Here is a 5,814-nt window from a genome sequence, read left to right as displayed (position 1 = left end):
CTCTCCTTTCAAGCCATGAGCTAACCAAAGAGGCAGCAGCTGGGAGGGTAGCAGAGAGCCCTTATCTATGTCTGTGAGAGAGACTGTGAGAAGAGCAAGAGTCAGAGGAAGTCACACTAGCTGCCCTGAATGAACAGAATGCAGAGGAGGCAGTGTAACAGTGTGTCCTTTGAGAAAAACTAGAACTCAAATCCAACAACAGACGCTCTTCAGCTTAATAAAAGATGCAGCTTTCCCGGTAGTCCAATGAGCACTTCTGCGTGCACCCACTCTCTGATTGTTCTCTCGCAGTGAGAACTTGTAGGCTGTGCTGCTCAGCAAAGCTATATTTAACCACTATTCCCTCGCTTCCAGCTCTCAGCATGGGAGTGAGTCTGGGGGGCAGGCTCTCAGACCTGACAGCTGAGCTTTCCCATTCTCACATGTCCAGTTTCGCCACTACATCGTCCCCACGCGCAGTCCAGGAACTGCTCAGCGGCCTGCTCTTCGACAGACTTGAGACACAAGACAGAAGAAATGATGGATGATCACTCTGCAGCCAGTGGTTTTCGAATACTTCCAATTCAGTATGATTTAAAATACATCACAACCAAAAACAACACGAACCCTCCGACCGCTCACCATAGTCATCGGAGGCTTAATGGTCAACTTTGGTCCTGCATAGTGGCTCCCTGTGTCCATATCTGGAAAAAATAACAGCTACTCTGCTCAAGCTGAAAGGGTATCCACTCCCTGTTGCTTTCCTGTGTTTCATCACCGCACCCATAAAAAAAATCCATCTACACACTCTCCCAGTGTTCTGTAGGAGTGGGCTAACACATTTCCCTGATCCCATTTAATGCTCAGCATTATTTCCTGTAGGCCTTCACAATACTGCTGGAATCCAGGCTTTAAAATTGCTGCCCCTTGCTTTGTTTTTTGTTGAAACATGAGCCTATTAACACAAACCCACAGTGACAGAGTTCATATTTTACTTGAGCATCATGTGCTGCTGTATGCCACTTTAGCTGAGACTGTGCAAATAATCAGCAAATGTTATTCAGCCTCCAGACATTCCCATGAACAACATTTCAGATCTGTCCAAATGATGAGGTAACAGGACATGGTGTATTTTGGATATCATGGCGTTCCTTTTCCCACCCAAGAGAAGTGCTGTAGTTGCAGGGATGTACCATTTCCAGTTAGGGAGAGTCTGTTTACTCAGACTTTTGGCGTTGAATTTCAAAGATTCAGCACATACCTTATAGATTACAATGTTTCAGAGTTAAAACCAAACCTCCCCAAACATAATAAATGCTATTAATGCTAATAGCCCACACCACTTTGCTGTGAGAACATGAATAGGCATCTTCTGGTTCTGGCCTGTCCAATGAAAAAGAAATCGAATTCACTGAATCTGACTACAGGCCTATTAGCCTTTAACCTATGAAAATGACATTTATGAGTTTAGGAGCAGGTCATGATGAAGCCTTTAGTCTTCCCAATTGCCTCCTCTAGTGGAACCTTGCAGCAGCACATGTGATGGAAAGTGCATGTCAGTACATTTTACAACAGGCAACAGAGAGTTGTACAGCAGTGGTGTCCAGCAGTGGAGGGGGGTCAAGTGGAGAAATCCCGGTAGGGTCCTACTAAACACACTTGCTGGTCTTGTCATAGTCAGATTTCAAGTCAAGTCAGATTTATTTGTATAGCGCTTTTTACAACTGTTGTCGTCACAAAGCAGCTTTACATAAATAGTAATTTATAAAAGACAGAGACAAAGAAGAAAGAAGAAAATAACGTAAGACATGATGGATCAAAGACCCCCAATGAGCAAGCCAACGGCAACAGTGGCAAGGAAAAACTTCCTCAGAGCTGGAGGAAGAAACCTTGGGAGGAACCAAGGCTCACAAGGGGGTCCCATCCTCCTCTGATCATAACTATTTAAACATTAATGATAAAAATTACCAAACCAGGTATAACAGATAGTTAATAATGGTGGTATTAATAATGGCAGATAATTACGAGTCCAAGTAGCAGATAGTTACGAGTCCAGTTTTTTTTTTTTTTTTTTTTTTTTAAGATTTTAACATGATCACTAAACAGGTAGCAGTGGTTGGCGGGTGAGCCGCTGGTCTGATAAGGGTGGTGGTGGGTAGGGGTCCTGCTGGTTGTACCGGTGGGTGGCAGCTGGTTTGATGCAGGTAGAGGGGACCTCAGCGGGCAATCTTCCAGCAGGTCAGCCTGGGTGGCCATTTACTGGGAGAAGGTAAAAAGAGAGAGTTAGTTCTGAGAGGATTTTATGGAGAGTAGAGAATGTTGAGCAGTATCAGAATGTGTCTGACGACTTCGGCAGGTCTGACTATAACAAGAAACATTCTTAATTCTAAGAAACATTAATTACCAAAAGCTAAACTAAACAGATGAGTTTTCAGCTTGGATTTAAAGATTGAGACTGTGTCTGAGTCCCCAAACATTATCTGGAAGGTTATTACAGAGTTGGGGGGCTTTATAAGAAAAGGCTCTTCCCCCGCTGAGGTTTTCTGAATTTTGGGAACGAGTAAGAGTCCAGCACCCTGAGATCTAAGTAGTCTTGATGGTTCTTAATATGTAATAAGATCCCGCAGGTACTCAGGAGCGAGGCCATGTAGGGCTTTATATGTTAATAAAAAAATGTTGTATTCAATACGGAATTCGATTGGGAGCCAATGAAGAGCTGATAGAACTGGACTGATATGGTGTGATATGATATGAAAATATTCTAGTTTTAGTAAGGACCCTGGCTGCAGCATTTTGAACCAGCTGAAGTTTATTTTGGTTCCTTTTGGAAAAACCTGACAAAAGTACATTACAGTAATCTAGCCTTGAGGTAATAAAAGCGTGTACTAGCTTTTCTGCGTCCTGTAGAGATAAGGAGTTTCTTAGTTTGGCAATGTTCCTAAGCTGCATAAAGGCTGTGCTACTAATATTGGCTATATGTTGCTTAAATGATAAATCTGAGTTGAATATGACGCCAAGATTTTTAGCTGCTAAACTAGGAATAATGGAAGCATCAGCCAAGTCTAACATTAAGTCTGATAGTTTATTTCTAGTGTCTTTTGGACCTAAAAGGAAAACCTCGGTTTTGTCACTGTTGAGGAGAAGGAAGTTATGTGACATCCAGAGTTTTATATCCTTTACACAGTCCTCCATTTTCTGTCATCTACATTTATCGTCAGCTTTGGCTGATATATAGAGCTGTGTGTCATATGCATACAAATAGGATTTAACGCCATGTCTGCTTATAACTGAACCCAGTGGTAACATGTATAATGTAAATAGTAGCGGTCCTAAAACTGAGCCTTGCGGAACTCCATATCTTACTTCTGTGTAATTTGAAGATCTTTTATCTTTACGAACTGATAGAGTCCCGTTAGATATGATTTGAACCATGATAGGGCTGTTCCTGTGATTCCAACTATTTTCTCTAATCTTTCTAGCAATATAGTATGGTCTGTTGTATCAAAGGCTGCACTAAGGTCTAGTAGGGCTAATAAAGATACATAGCCTTGATAGAGGCAAGAAGGAGATCATTTGTAATCTTCACTAGGGCTGTCTCTGTGCTGTGATTGGGTCTAAATCCAGATTGGAATTTTTCATACATGTCATTCTTACTCAGGTATAAGCAGAGTTGTTGGGCCACAGCTTTTTCTAATATCTTGCAAATGTTAAGTTGGAGATGGGTCTGTAATTAGATAATACGCTAGGATCAAGATTTGGTTTCTTGATTAAAGGTTTTATGACGGCTAATTTAAGGGTTTGGGGTACATGTCCGAGGCTAAGGGATGAATTTACAATTGTTTAAAGAGGTCTGATTATGATTGGGAGTATTTCTTTTAGCAATTTAGAGGGAATTGGGTCGAGTGGACAGGTTGTACAATTTGATGAGGAAATAATTTTTTCTAGTTCCGGCTGTGGAAGTGGGTAGAAGGCTTCCAGCCTTTGTTCTTAAACTAAGATATGTTCTAAAACAGCTACACCAGGTGACGGCCATGTTTGATTTAATAAGCAGGGTTGGATTTGTTGTCTAATATTTTCTATTTTATTATTAAAATAGTTCATAAAAACATGACTTAAAAACATGGTTAAAGATGTTGGAATCTGGGGTTGAGTATCTGCCTGGCTTTTAGTAAGTTTAGAGATCTCACTAAAAAGTATTCTGGGATTGTTTTTGTTTTTCTCGATCAGCGAGGCCAAATACGCTGAGCGAGCTTTAATGAGTGTTTTTCTATATTGACTAAGGCTGTCCTTCCACGCAGAGTGGAACACCTCTAGTTTGGTTGTCCGCCATTTACGCTTTAGTTTCCACACTGTTTGTTTTAAGGTACAAGTATGATCACTGTACCACGGTGCGAGCCTTTTTTGCCTTGTCATTTTACTTTTAAACAGTGCTACTTTGTCTAAGGTTGATCAAAGGGTATTTTCTAGATCGTTTGTTAATTTAACTAGCTCCGTTTGGTCTGACGGAGTGTAAGCTAAGGTGGATAGGGGTGGCAGGTTTTTAGTAAACTGTACAGCTGTCTTTGGGGTTATTGTGCGATTTAGACAGTGTTGGGGGGACAAATTAACATTAAGCCTAAGATGTAGCTCAAAGGACATTAGATAATGGTCTGATATTACTGAACTTTGCGGTACAATATTTAGATGATCAATGCTAACACCCAGGATCAGGACTAAATCTATATCCAACATATCTGATGCAAATAATGAACTAATTAGCAAGTGGCCGTAAAGAACCACTGTGAGAACCACTGAACCACTGAACCATTGATCATGCAGATACCATTGCTCTGCGCATGGATAAAAAGTGTGATTCCACATCTGGAGAAAAAAAAAACATGCTGATATACAAGCTAGCCACAAAAAACTCAGGCCAGTTGCGGCTTTAACTTGTATGGCACCCTGGGCGAACATTATTTATAATAGCATAGCAAGCAACATAAAAATAATCAATTAATCAATAATATAACTAAATAATATAGGACCTATAAAGCAGAAAAATACAACATTATGTCAAAGTGAATTAACCCACATGGTGACATGATGATAATGTGGCATAGAGTGCTCCCATGATGCTTTGGGGTGTTTTTATGAGTTGTATTTAGGTAATAGGAAAGGACTTTTGTAATAGTGATGGTTTTGGAAAGCATTGCTATTTTGTGGCAATTTGTGTTCTAATTGGGGGAGTTGATCACAATGCTAGTGGCTTTGCGGCGGCAGCACATAGTGTAAATGTCCATGATGGAGGGGAGAGAGACCCCCCATTATCTACTATTTTACTACTGTCCTCACTATTTGCTGTAGAGTCTTCCCAAACCAGACAGTGATGCAGCAGCTCAGGATGTTCTCCCCAGTCCCTCTATAAAACATGGTGAGGATCAAAGGGGGAAGATAGCTCTCCTTGGTCTCCTCTGGACAGACAGCTGGTGTTGAGGGACCAGGTAAGTTTCTCTGCAATGTAAAGAGGAACTTGGAGGAACCCATTGATGTCCAGCAGGAGGTGGTAACCTCGTACATTCCTAAGGTCAACAACCATCTCTTCAGTTTTGTCCACGTTCAGAGACAGGTTGTTTGTGCCAGTCCTTATGCTGCTGCATCTCCTCTCTGTGTGCTGTCTTGTCGTTCTTGCTAATAAGGCACACCACGGTTGCGTCATCAGCAAACTTATGACGTCACTTTGTTTCATGTGATCATAAAATTATTATTGAGGTAAAAAGTAATGCAACATTAGCCTTGCTATTGCAAGTAGAAAGAAAAAAGAAAAAAGAAGAAAACAAATCATATTTTAATAAATAT

The sequence above is a fragment of the Salminus brasiliensis genome, chromosome 10, assembly GCF_030463535.1.
Source record: "Salminus brasiliensis chromosome 10, fSalBra1.hap2, whole genome shotgun sequence".
In the NCBI taxonomy this organism is placed as follows: Eukaryota; Metazoa; Chordata; class Actinopteri; order Characiformes; family Bryconidae; genus Salminus; species Salminus brasiliensis.
Note: the sequence above shows the minus strand (reverse complement) of the source record.